This window comes from Coturnix japonica, chromosome 32 (genome assembly GCF_054131305.1).
Source record: "Coturnix japonica strain WE chromosome 32, WE-NBRP24, whole genome shotgun sequence".
Taxonomy (NCBI): domain Eukaryota; kingdom Metazoa; phylum Chordata; class Aves; order Galliformes; family Phasianidae; genus Coturnix; species Coturnix japonica.
Window position 1 is genome coordinate 1771782 of NC_140694.1, and position 14733 is coordinate 1786514.

A 14733-nucleotide genomic window follows, 5' to 3' on the forward strand; every position below is an offset into this window, starting at 1 on the left:
AAAATATAGTATAGAGAACACAGAAAAATATCTTCCTCTATAGAAAAATTTTTGATGAAAGGTACAAAAATAAATTGTATTTTATATAATTTATATAATTATATATAAAATATATAATATTTTATATATAAAATATATAAAATTATATATATATAAATATAAAAATATAAAAATTTATAAAAATATAATAAATAAAATAAAATAAAAATATTTTATAAAAATATAAAAATATAAAAAATATAAATTTATAATTTTATATAATAATATAATAATTTTGTCCAACCCGCACGAAACTATGAAAAAATAAAGATCATTTTTATAACCTCTGCACATGGAATGAATCACTGAGATTAAGTTTTCATTACTAGGTAGACAAACATATATATGTAAATAGAACTTCATTGTTAAACTGCATATTTATCAAGTAAAATTACTAGGACCTAATACGCTCAATGTATCAATATATTCCTCATTTTCTACATCTTTCTTGGAAAGCTATTTTTCATACTTACCCTGCTATCTCACTCGCTCTACAGAATGCAAGTTTGAAACGCATTAGCTCAGTTGGGCCCTAAACTAAAAGTGGTCTATTAGAACATAAAAGCAGAGTATTGCCCATTCCAGTGTATTTCTGTTTAGGATAAAATAATTGCAAATTAATTTCACAATTAACACAAATAATAATATGCATTAACTACAACAGTGTGCAATTCCCCCCACAATAACTCAGTCACATGAGCCCATAATTTGTGTCAGGTAATAAATAATTAGTAAGAACTGTAATTAAAAACATTCTAATCAGAATCACTAGAGTTAGAAGATAAGGCATAATTATATGCCTATACATTTATATCATAAATCTATGTAAGCTGTACATTCTGTAAACTTTCATCACAACAAATCTAATTTTTACTGCCTCATTTCAGCAAGACTTTTGATTAAATACTGTATTTAGAAAATAGTACTCATCAATAGACAGTAAATAAATAATCATCTTAATATTTATGTCTTACAACAAATCTCATGCCCTTCCATAAAGAAATCCTGGAATGCTTATATGTTGTATAACAATTTCTGGGAACATATAACTGCTGCTTTACTGTACTACTACTTTTGTTTTATTTTTCTATTTGCTAAACAAAGCTTCAGACAAAGAGAGTCTTCACTGCAGGTAGAAAATCCAGGTAGCCATCTGTCCAACTGATCTAACTGGAAAGATTGACACACACATAGTTGTGTGGGTTCTTTGTGTATGAACTCTACAATAAGTAAGACTGAGTGAAGAGGGAAAGGAGAGAAGAATACCAAGCTTTCTGTGAAAAGCTTATATTGAGATTTTTCTGCTAATTCCAGAGCTACAAGAGGCAGTAGATGTGTTATCAATAGTCCAGTACATTGACTCCTTGCAATAAATTAGTAATTACTGAGCGAAAACTTTCCTTCTAAAGTATAAATGACTTTAATGATAAAGAAGAGCTTGAAACATTGATCATTTGTGCTATACTTCGAATCTGAACTACCTGAAACAAATGATAGTCTGTGAAGCCTCCATGGTGAAGTATACCCTGTTGCCTGCAGTCATGTTAACTAATATCTCAATGAGCAAAAAAGAACCGCTGGAAGAAAACCAAGATCATTCAGAGTCTACAGATAACTTCGGATCAACTTCTGATTTATTTATATTGGATAGGACTAAAACAAGTATATACACATACGTATCTATATGTGTGCATGTGTGTGTGTCTATAAACGTACACATCTTTAGAGATTTACCAAGTAATTCAGCACCTGCACCACTTAAAAAGAGAAGTCTTAAAAGAAAACAAAAGTACTGGTTAGCAAAACTTCTTTTCTTCTGAAAGAAAAAGACATACCTTGACAGATATATATGAGCAACAGAGTCTGATTACAGTTTTCTGTATCTTCTCCTGTTCATGGCTTCACTACTTCAATAGCACACAGTGGTGGGTTAACTCTGGCCAGCAGCCCGGCACTTCCCAGTCACTCACTTCCCTCCTTAATAAGACCAGGGGAGAAATTAAAACAGACTTAGAAAGTAAGAAATGCAAATCAATTTAAAACACCTCCACCTCCCTCTCATCTTTTTCTAGGTTCAGATTCACTCCTTCACTTCTGACTCCTCTGACCAAGCCATGCAGAAGGGATGGAGAACATGAGCTGTGGTCACTCCACAACAGCTCCTCCGCTACTCCTTCCACCATCCTCCAGTTCCAGCATGGGTCCTGCCCACGTGTTGCAGTTCATCAGATAGAAACTCTGCTCCAGCACAGGCTCTCCATAGCCCCATTTCCTTCAGGATGTTTCTACCTGCTCCCCATGGCCTCCCCAGCAGCTGCACACAACCTCAGCACTGCAGCACCTCCTGTGCTCCTGCTGCACCCTGCCTGCTCAGGGCTGCTGCTCGCACTTCTCTCCCTCATCCCCCGCTGCTGTGCAGCAACAGATGGCAAACTGATCGGGAGGGTCTAACATCTGTTTTTCCTATCAGTGATCTAAGAGCATGACTTTTACGGTCACAGATCAGATCCAGCACTAAGCCGTTACCATTTGCAACAGAAAGGATTCTTCTGCCAACTTACCGGGATGCCCCAACAACAAGACTTTTATCTGAATATTCCTATGTTGCATCATAAACATTTCCAAAAGACAAGATTAAGCCTTCAAAGTTTACAACCTACTGTACCAGTATCTCAGTGAGTTCTGCTGAATAACTGCAGCAAAAATTCACAGGGAATAATCCTGAGAATACATCATAACTCCAACAGATTTATAAACCAACAGCAAATTCTTTTTTCTTGTACTTGGGAACTTGGGATCTATTTTCATCCCAATGGAGAAGTCCAGCATTGGCAAAATACATAAATCTGCCACAGAAAATACAGGAGTATTTTGTAGAAAAGGTTTAAGAGTTAAAAATGATCCCACATTCTTAAAGCAGAGTAAGGAAAGCATTCTTAAACAAAAGTTGAAGTTGAGCAGATGATAGAAATGAAGAGGAAAATGATGTATCCAAGGTAATCGTTACTTCAAAAAGAAAAAATCCTTTACTGCAGTGAACCAGAGCTGGGAAGATTTAGTGAGTTCTATCCACATCAAAATAGGAAACCTTGCCAATTACGACTTCATCATCTAGAACACAACAGAACCTCCTGTGAGCTAATAAAACAAGGATAAATGATTTAACATGTCATAAATATTTTAATTTCACTGTATGTTAGATTGGTACGACAATTTATGCTATTTGAAAAAGCCACAGGGTTAGGGGGAAACCCCTTACAATAGTGGAAATAGCGCTCCCTCCTTTGGGCACTTCACACACTGTGGAGAAGGTTCCCCAAGCTCAGGATGAGGAGGCACAAGGGGACAGCAGGGTGCCATTCAGACAGAGAAAAATGCGGTGAGGAGGAGAGAAACAGAACTTTACAGGGAGCAAGACACAGTTTGCTATGTGTTAGAAAGCCACCAACTGAAACCAAGTCTGAAAGCAAGGACCTGCCACTAAGGAGAGCAGAAGAAAATACTTTTATTTATGACTTATTTTACTCCGAGTCTTTAGTTCAAAAAATAAAGCATTCTAATTTTAGTTCTAATAGAACCTGTCATTTGAAAAACATAAAAGGCTTTTAACTTTCTTTAGGGAGTTCTCTAAGGAGAAGGTCTATTTAAATCCACTTAAAAGATCCAGCTGACTCAGGATCTCATTTGAGATCATATTATTCACAGCCAAAAAAAAAAAAAAAAAAAAAAAAAGAATAATGTAGAATGAGAAAACCAATCATCCTGTCACCATTTGCAACACTGAGGACACACAGTATAGGAACAGATTATTTCACAGGCAAGCAGGATCATTTTCAATCTGCTGTATAGACTGAATATTCAAATACTAAATATTCTTAATATCCTGGTGAAGGAAACACAGTGAGGAACTTTCTTTGCTGTTCCCAACAAAACCAAGCAAAATGGTTATCTGCAAATCACAACTTTGGTTTCAGAACCATGAAGGAAAAACTGCATTTACCTTCTTGAGATTATCCTCTACCTATTTCATTCTTAGTTAAAATGAGAAAGGAAAGGATCCCATTTAGTACAGATGAGGAAACTTTCCTTTTCTTTTTCCTTCTTAAATTAGTTGGATGGAAAACGCAGAGCAAGAGCAAAGGTTCACTGTTAATGCAGCGCAGGGCAAAGTACTGGAGCAGGGCCTTCAATGTGAAACTCTTCCCTTAGGAAAAGCATTACTCTTTTCTTCTCATCCTTCTGGATATGAACACCTCTGTCACCATTATACACATTTCCAATAGTTCAAACACCAGCATAAAGCATCTGTCATCTCTGAAGTTCAAGATTGATTTTTCCCAGTCATAGAAATATTAATAACCTCAATCTTCAAATGGGGTGGGGGAGAACAAAAAAAGAAAAGCATCTACTCTTAAAAGACAACAAGTCATCCATGCCAGGAATATAAATTCAATATAAATTCTTGGAGTTCGGGACGAGGAGGGGAAAGAGTCCAGAAATAATCTTAGAAAGTAAAATGAGTCATAACAAACACAAAGACCACCTCCCACCTCTCCTCCTCTCCCCGTTTAAAATAATTATCTAACGATTTTGTAATACTGCAGTTTATGATTTATAGCTCAGACCATTTAAAAAAAGAAAGGGATCCCAGCAAGGCTTTGCTCTATACTTCACTGAATCTATAAATTAGTATAAAATAACATTTTTTATAAGCTTGCCTTCTGTTTTCAACCTGGACTCTATTTATACCTTCTTAAATGTTTGGCACAGTCACAGCGATCACTTCAGCGATCAAAAAAGACAACTATAAATGTAACCCAAACTACAACACCATACAGATTGTATCTCAAACAGCCCATTTACAGAATTAACTTCTGCAACACACTTCATGTTCACGGTGACAACAATAAAGGTGAAATAAGAAAACACTGCCAAAGCAAAGAAAAAGTTTGAAGCACATATCTTAAGCTAACATTAAACAAACATGAGATATTTTCAACCAATAAACTTTTCTTATACATATACAGATGTGTGTGTGTGTGTATACACACATTTATATATAAAAAGGATTGCAGTAACTTATTTTAAAATGTAGGTCAGAATAAAAAGAACTTCTGCTTTTTATCTTTGAATTAAGCAAGTACAAAAAAAAAAAAAACCCTTTCAACAAAACAGAATAGCTACAGGAAATCCCCTGAAACAATAATTTCTAACCATTTTCTCCGCATTTCATAAATAATGAATACTCCAAAAGAACTGGTACCACATTTTTTCATGCACTCCTTATGCAACTAGGCTAAAAGATTCTCTGAAAGTGACAAGAGTTAAGTGGACTGCACTGTGGTTTTTAAGGCAAAACTCAACTATTCTGACACCTTGCAGTCATTTCTCCCTCCCACCTGCATTTTTAAGCCTTCTAGAAAAAAAACCTCATTTGCAATTAAGTGAAACTTGGTTTACAAAATAGAGAAATATTATTTGTTTAATGTCACATAAGAATTTATATTCTCAAAAGTAGCACTATTTTTTGTTACGGATTTTTACCCATATCACTTATTCATACTCTGTCAAGGTAATTTGATATGCTTCTATAAATAATTATGAGTGAGTTAATTGTCAGAAAAGGACTGGAAAAGAGAAACAGTCACACCCACACTAAATCCCCAAGTATGAGAAATAATTTGCCTGAAAATGTGCACTTCTTTCTATTCTTCATGGAAACTTCAGGTGCCTGGGGAGACAAGGCCACAATGGGCTGCAGTGAAGCTGTCAGCTCAGTCCTTGGCAGCGGCCATAGAGCCCCATGCTCCCAGCAGCAGGAAGCCTCCACCTGCTGAAGCACACTCACAATCCTATTTTCTCTCTCTCACTAAGATTCAGCCACATGTAAAGTAAAAATCAGCTCCTACCATTATTATGTATACACAGGTGCTCCAAAAAAACACCCCAAAAAACATAGAGACAAACCCCCAAACTGACATCCCAGAGTTCCTTGAGGAACTCAGTCTTATTTACAACCATTATTTGCTGCACCTCTCACATCACTTACATTGGGAAAACAGATTCTCAGCTGTGAAATAATCTTACTAAAGCATTAGTAAGGTTTAGGGAAGTGTATGCAGTTTCATAAGGTAAAATCTACATTTCCAGTTGCTAAAGTAACTGGAAAAATTATCATTGCTCTTCGAATACAATTGGATTTATTTATTCATTCTTACAATACTGCCATTAGAAAAGACTTGCACAATATTTATTTCAGTTTTCATAGTTACAAGTAACTGAGGAATAGCTTTTGCTTTTTGCATATGTATATATATTCGAAGATGAATGAAAGAAAACTCACCATAAATGAAACACATAGGTGGCATAGCATGTTTATATAGGAATAAATTGCTTCAAGTTTTCCCAGCAAGGCAACAGCCACACAAGCTGCCTTTATTCCTGCCATTTGCAGAACTAGTTTGAAGACTTTTTCCACACTTAGTGTAACTTAGTGTCTCCTCTTTAGTAGTCAGATAATTAAGTATTAATTGTGAAAGTGGGAAATGATTTAGCAGGTGTATAAAACAAAGGGAGAAATAATGAAGGAGACCAATCATGCATGAGAATCTAATTAACTGATATTCAAATGCCCATGCAGTTTATGTTTGAGTTTCCCAAAAGTTCCTTCATGAAGACCCCATTAGTTCATGCATGAGTGTTCAATCACAGCCCAATTCACACATGAGTGTCCAACAGATTTCTGCATGGATGCCAAACTAGTTCATGCACAGTCACACAGTAACAGAAAAACATGCTATTCATTCATGCAGTAGCACCCAGTTCTGTCGTGAACAATACCCAGTTATCTCCTGTGTGAGCACTCAGCCAGTTAACACATGTTGACCACACACTGCAGGTCACAAAATGGCTCAGGCTGAAAAAGGACCTTAAAGATCATCTCCTTCCAACCTCCTACCATGGGCTGGTGGTCACCCAAGTTCACTGCATTCCCAATAGCATGAATTTGACATTTCTTTGCACAATCCTTACTTCTATACTTCTTACTTTTTACATCATGGAAAATGTAATTTCAGCTGTTAGAGAAGACGTCAGAATCTCAGTTGTGCATTAAATGCATGCACACGTGTGTATGAACATACATTTGCTTACACACCTCCAGTCATTTCAGGCAAGACATAAGCACAATAGATTATGCAAGTAACTCAGTCAAGATAGGGTAAATTATTCCAAATTGTAATTCACCACAGCTTAAGAGGTCTTTTGTGCTTCCTTTATAAAGTCAAACAATGAAAAATTGCAGAGCAGTAACAGTGCAGTGCTTCAAAAACACAATTATGCCACATGCAGTGACAGTAAGTGTGCCACAGCCCGACACTTCAGTCATGATGGACTCTGCAATATGGCATCAGATACTTAACCACTGCTTGCCCGCACACTTCCTATTTAGAGATCCCTCTAGTGTACTAATTAGTCCAGAATGTAGCTGCCAAAATTAAATGACATAAAAGACTAATGCATCATAAATAACCCACCTGAGTAAAATAAGAAAACATCTGTTAGAGTGCTTCAAACATTCGTTTACTTACTGAGAAAAATAGTCTCAAATAAAAAAAGGAAAAAGCAAAATGGGAAAAAGAAAAAACAAAAAAAAAAGGGTCATGGACTAAATATCCATTTCTGTCTCTTTTACAGAACTAGATGGAATCCATCTGCTAGATGGCTTCCTTTTTCCATGCAACAGGTTCACATACAGGTTTATTTGCATGCTGTAATGGCAGCTGAATCTGGTCATTTGGTGAAAGACACTGGGTAAAAAAGGAAGGTCTTGTTTGTTATAGAGTCATCTATAGACTCGTCTCCCTCCCACACACACATAAATTAGTTTCCAAGCCCCTCACGGTCATCTTTAAATCCAAAGCTACTGAAGGTTCTACAGCAATATCTGTAAAAAAAACAGAAGATGGCTGTGCTGAGTAAAAGACCAATGCTACACTGATGCTTATACATCCTGTGTAACTGAAGAATACACACCTCCTCTCCTATAGCTTCTCCCCAGGGCAAAGTGAGACCCTGGAGTTTCCACATAACAATTAGTAATGAGAGGAAGGTGTAAAGTCACAAAAGGTAAAGCATCCATCTGTATGGTGACACACAGTGTGCTTCTGAGTCATTATAATATTCTAACACTAGGTTGCTTGAAAACGAACTGTAAACAGCACCTCTTATCTCAAGTGTTTTGTAGCATTTCTACGTATTAGAGAATTGAGATGGCTGCTTCTTAAAGGTGGCTGAAATGCTTCCTGCTTTTAAGTCCACGTCAGGAATAACATTCCATTATATGTGCAAAATAATAAAATACAAATATAAGAGACTTTCTAAACATGTTAAACCAACTAAATAAAGCTTTGCAGATGTCATATTAAATTCCTTTAACATAGTCTCTTTCCTGAAACACTCATTCAAACACTAGTCTGGTGTGAACTAAGTTGCTTCTATGGAAAGAATACCCAGTATTGAAGAATTTGGAGCAATTTATTTCTCAGGCATTGTGGAGAGATGCACGTTGCAGACAAAACAGTCTTGACTTGGTTTAGGAGCAATCAGCACCAAGTTCAAATCACTGATTTGGGTATTGAGTATCCGGGTACATCTTAGTTTAACATACAGCGTATCCCAAGATTTATAAACCAAACCAGAACAGAGTGGCCTGAGAGATAAATCCAAAGCTGTACATATAAATCAGGAACTGAAAGTACATAAACATAAATTAAATGTGTAAATATAAAAGAATATGCCAAGCCATTTCAGACGAGCTTAATTTATAAATACTTCTCCCTCTCAGTTCATCAACAAGCCTATAAAACGCACTGAGCACCTCTGACTATAGTTTGAACACATCTTAATCTGCAAATTCTGTAATCCACACAAATGACAATTGTGTCTCCAAACAGTACCATTAGGAAAACAAAGCAGCACCTCTCTGTTTTACTGGGTTCAGTGTGAGAAACAGCGACAGGAAAGCAAGGAATAAAAAAGCAACTAACCAATTCCCCACCACAAGCCCTGATATAGAACTTCCAACATATACTAATGTAAAGTTGAACAATATCAGGTCCTACAAAAAGTAGTTGTCAAATTAAGCATCGATTTTTTGTGATCTCCTAAGGAAGAAAAATAAAGTTCCCACAGTAAATTCATTTTCTAATAGTTTATGTTATGCATGCTGGTCATGCAACTTAGTCTGCTTGACTTGGATTTATTTCTTTGACAAGGCTTATAATCTCTTTTTAAACACTGTTATCTTTTAACTATTACTATTATTTTTTAATCAATACTGGCTTTTGGGAGCACTGAGGATAAGCAGTGCAGATATTCTCCCATTTTCTCAGCCTCCTTTATGATGCTAACTAACAGAAGTAGGAAAATACTTTGATTTATTTCCCAAAAATGCTTTTGATTCAAAACAGTCTGATGTATTCCAGTTACAGCAATGCAACACATACCTGGCAATCCAATGGCATTTTTCAATTTAATAACAGAAACACGACAATTAGTGAAATAATTGTGAAGTTCTTAAGGATTTAAGGATCAATTTACTGGGAGGAAATAATTCCAGTTTCTCTGATACAGCTTTTAAAATCATCATATTCATGTAAAATGCATCCATTTACACCACCAGTTTGGAAGCAATGGGATTTCTGACAAATGCTGTGTTCTATCGAGTTCTGATTACTAATGGTGCCTATTTCACAAAGAGAGGTGCACATCACTTTCTCAGAAATTAAAAAGTAAAAGAGAGAGGGGGAAAATTTGGCACGAGGAGAAAAATGCAGGGGTTAATAGCATTCTTCCACCTGAAAACCACGTTAATACCAAGCAATAGCTGTTTACAAAACTGTCATGACACAGCTAGAACTCCTTGGCTTACAAAGTTAAACAGAACAGTCCCAAAAGAAATAAAGGGATGAATTTCCAACAAAGACATGCCTGCAGTGAATGAGTCGAAGAGAAATTCAAAACCTACAAGGAAAAATGCTTGAACAAAAGAGGCAGCTCCTTTGTGGCTCAGACTAGAGGCAGGCTCTGACAAAGGTGCTAAGCAAGTTATGTGCTGAAGCCAATGAGATTTTTCACATCTAAATATAGGCTGGTACAAATTACGTGAGTCACTGTCGTAACCATGATACAGTGTCCCAAATGGGTCCCAGGAAACTCAGGACCACAGCGTGTTCTTGTTTAACCAGCAAGGCAGCATGAGAAATATACCTGTGTTACAGAGTCCCAGCAAGAAAGCACTAATGACTGGCACTGAGAAGAAAAGGAAGTACTGAGATTTGTACTACCTCATCCCAGCTAAAGAAGATGACAGCACTTGCTGCACTTCTAAGAGTTTAGAGAACTTTGGTCAACTCATGAAGGACAACCCAAAGTCATCACAGTTTTTTGAGATCATTATCTGCAGAACACCTCTGAAATTTGCACTTAAGGCTACTGGAGACTTTTCACGGAATCACAGAATCATTTGGGTTGGAAAAGCCTCTATCATCCATCTCAATAATTACTCTAAAATAAAACGCTATGGACCAGGGCTTCCCCTATAATGTTTTCTCTGTTTTTATTTATATATATATATTTTTTTACTACTCATAATGTACTCATACAACACACAACAACGTGAAAAAGCAAACAACACCACCACCAAAAAACTCCGTAAGAGACCCCAGAACTACAGCAAGAAAGCAATATCCAGTCTCAGAAGGGCATTTACCTTCACGGAGAAAGCAGTGACTTCATATTTGGAGAAATGGAAGTTTTCTTATAAAATTGAATACCCCGTTCATAACGGGGTTCATAAACGGAGGCTAGATACATTCTTCTCAATGATAAAAATAAATATAAAAATACCGCATACAATAAAAGTTATAAAGTTCTTAATTTTATTAATAATGGAAAGTTTTAGAAAGATCTACTAAGTCAAGTCTATATATAAATTGAAGAAATTTGCCAAGTCTTTTGATATGCTAACAGCCAGATTTCCTCTGCCAGATGGGGGTATCCAGAGAGACTCAGTCCCTACTGTTATTGTTTATACAGCAAATTATCGTTCTGTTGTCTTAGGGAATATGGAAGTGGGAGTTCAAGGTAAAGACTAATCTAGATGAAACTCCTCACAAAATTAACAACTCTCATTAGTTTGTGTTCAAATTCAACATGGAATCAGAGTAACTACTCTTAGAATTCAACTCCACATTTCACAGCAGTACTTAAAGGGTGCATTTTGACTAATGGAAAGATACGAGCTGTCTGGCTTAAGGTTTGTTTAACTTTTTAAAGATATTCCATCTGTTAAGCAAATTTGATGAATTTACCAGCCTGTGTTTTCTATAAAGAAAGGTAAAAGTGTGGCGGTTTGCAGGCAAAATAAAACAGTGCAGGATCTTAAGATCATTAATAGTCATCAACTATACTTCATCTTAGGATTCCTGTTTAAAACAATGAAAAATAAATCTGCATTGTGGTATTTATCTGAATAAGAAACTTAAGAAAATGTTTTACTTCCTTTTTAATTAAATCACATGACACAAGATTACCCAAGAAAACCAGTCAGCCTCAGAGCCGCAGTTAGCACAATATCTACCCAGTTTAATGCATGCCAGAACTATTCTGCCTACCTCAATTAAATAATGCTGAAAACTTCTCTACAGTTAGGGTATATCTGCACACATTAACTTATCCACAAAGCCTGAGGTGGTTATCTGAGCCAAGTCAGAACAAAAGTCCATCCATACAAAATGGCTGCTGGAGCCTGGCTGCCATTACACTGTGCTATCTGATGGCATCCCTAGTACTAATTTTACACTAAGAACCTGCAGAACGCAGGACCTGAACTGTCAGAGAAGCAACTATCTCTGACAAACAGATAATATAAACAGGCACTACATTTTGCTTCTCCAATAGTGTCCTGGTCAAGTTACTGCTTTCCCATAAAGCCTCACACAGCAGTGCTGCAATGTAGCTGACAACATTATAATGAAAATGAAACATACTTCTCAAAATTACAGCAACTGTATTCAGTAAAACGTGACTTTCTCGATAATGAAATTATCAGCAACTTAGGAACCTCCTTCAAAAACTCTCCTATATACATAATATATATATATATATAGAGAGAGAGAGAGAGAGAGAGAATATATAGAATATATATATATATTATATATATATAATATAATAATTTGAAAAATTATTCCTTATAAAATTCAGTACTGAGGAAACCAACAACTCAATGCTGTTTAGTCAAATAACTGAAAACCTGGCAGCACTACACAGCTGAGTATGCTGTGGTTTTAATTTATGTCCCTCTCATAGGGGATATTAAAAAGGCAGGCTGGTACAATTTGAAAAAACACTTAGAATTGTCCTATAGGCAAACACAGAAGGAGCAGTATAAGATTCAAGATGGATCCAGGGAGTTCGATATGCCATATAGAGTCATATAGAGGAATGTATGTGACATTAATTTTTATTTTAAGGCTTTATGGCAACTTAAAGCCAAATTAAAAACTAGCTTTTATCCTGTCAGTGCTTGAAACAAACAAAAACAGAATCATGTCTGGGTAGCTTAAATAGCTGCAGCAAACCCTCATTTCACACCAATGAGTTCTCACAGATGAATACAAGAAATAATGTGAAGGATCAGAGTGACGTACAAGCACATTTCAGCGTAAGATCTAACATCTAATAGTGAGAGACACTTCAACTGACAAACCATTCAGCAGCCATAAGCACAGTAAACTTAAATATAGAAAAGACTATTTTTCTCTCTCCTCCCTGCAGGTCACTTCCCAAGGAACGCCTCCTCTTTATTTACATGGAAACTACAGCAGATCCATAGACCACAATAACTACTGATAGAGCAAATTCTCAGCCACAGACCACTAATTTTCAGCACAGTCACCACTATTACTTATGCACTGTCACTGGCAGTGAAAAAGAACCTGCATGCCCTGCTTGTATAAATCTGCGTGGTCAGAAAGGTTCCAAACTTACTCCCATACATCTGTCTGATGGCATGGGCCAACATCAGAACACAGAAAGCATTACATTCAGAGCAGCTCTCACATATTTAAGCATTTTAAATGAAGATATACCAAATATTTTAAAATCTCCCTAAGTCACAGTTTCTTGTAACCTGGTTTGTAGTTTAAGATAAACTCAACTACTTATATGTGTGTTGGGGTACAGCTGGGGGCAGCAGTGTATTTGATGTCAGTTACAAAGCAAAATTAGCCACAAGGATTAAGTCTGAGTTCATTTCCAGGTCATGCCTTCATAGCATAACGTCCCTGCACTACAGAGTAGAATCCATTTATAATATCATTTTAAGGACTTGTTCACAATCGCTTAGGTCAGAAAACACCATTAAATAATCCAGTTTGATCTCTCATATACAAAAGCCAAGCAAATAAGCTTACTTTTTATACTTCTCATTTACTGTACTGTCAAATCTTCTCCAGCCAGGCTCTGCCTCCAGATTATACAAGGACAAACAGCACAAAGATTTATGCTATGTTCTGTTACTGAGTGACCTCAACATTTTCTCAACAGTTCAAAGCTGCAGATAAAACCAAGTGGTCTGGTATTCTCTTTTCAACTAATGGAGCACTGGAACTGCAGTATTATCCAGCAACAAACAATGTGGAATGTGAAGAGAAATGCTTCACTATCCTACTAGAGATGAGGCATTCTAACATTCTTAAACTAACAACACACAGCAAAGCTGCAGCTGCTTTTGTTTTGCTTTTCTTTTCCCCCCAGTTTTCAGAAGCCATCACTAAACTAATGGCCTTGTTTTGTTTTGTTTCTTACCTTAACTGAACTACTTGGTAAAAGACAGAGCAGTCATTAGTAGGCCCCAACGGTACTAGAAATTCACAACATCCATATTTAATAAGATGTTATAGCAGAAATAAAGTATGCATTCTGTACTTCTATAGGAAAGCAATATTCATTATTCTACAGATTATTCCTTAATAAATATTTCAGAAACTTGAAGTGGGAAAAAAAAATTAGAATAGCACATACTGTGTTCTTGATAGTTTAAAAGCCTTCTCATTTTCCAACCTATGATGAATCCTTATCTCATTTTCATTTTTGATGCACTGTAGTGCCATTGTGGGTTTGAAATCCATCTTTTGGTCAGTTTGAAGGAATGAAGATATTTGATGTTTTCTTAGTGCACACAAGCAAGTTAGAAGTCATCTTCCATTAGCATGAACAGAGAGCTAATACATTTTTGTTATTGTTGTTCCAGATACTTCAGATATGTTCACATAAATATGGCAATTTACTGAATGGTAGCAGGCTCACAAATCCTCCTTTTGAAAGCAAAGAAAACTGAACACTGCACTGTCGCTGATCTCACTTGCCCATGGTAATGTCAAAAGCAAAGAGCTATTTGAGAAATAACAGCAACAACAACAAAAACGTCTCCGAGTATTTCTTCAGTTGATTTGTGTAACTGTGCAAGCGTCCTTAAATTAACTGTAAGAGATGGTGGGTCGAGTTAATGCTGCTGCTCTTTACTCAGCCATAATTATAAGTTAAGGTACAGACAAGCTGCCCGTGTGAGCATGTTATGTGGCTGCGGCACAGCCCATGGACTGGGTGGGAATGTGTTCGCATTGTATGGGA

General features: G+C 36.3%; 1 protein-coding gene across 8 annotated transcripts in view; it reads right to left on the minus strand.

Moving 5' to 3' along the window:
• LOC146755445 (rho GTPase-activating protein 32-like) overlaps window positions 1-14733 on the minus strand; it is a 329502-nt gene that overhangs the window by 187759 nt on the left and 127010 nt on the right. For 2 of the 8 annotated variants that reach the window (XM_085525573.1, XM_085525584.1), the window contains one exon: window positions 1875-2016. The exons of the other annotated variants lie outside the window; for them this stretch is intronic. The gene's annotated coding sequence lies outside the window, so the exon portion shown is untranslated. The remainder of the gene's footprint in view (window positions 1-1874; window positions 2017-14733) is intronic. 8 annotated transcript variants of the gene reach the window in all.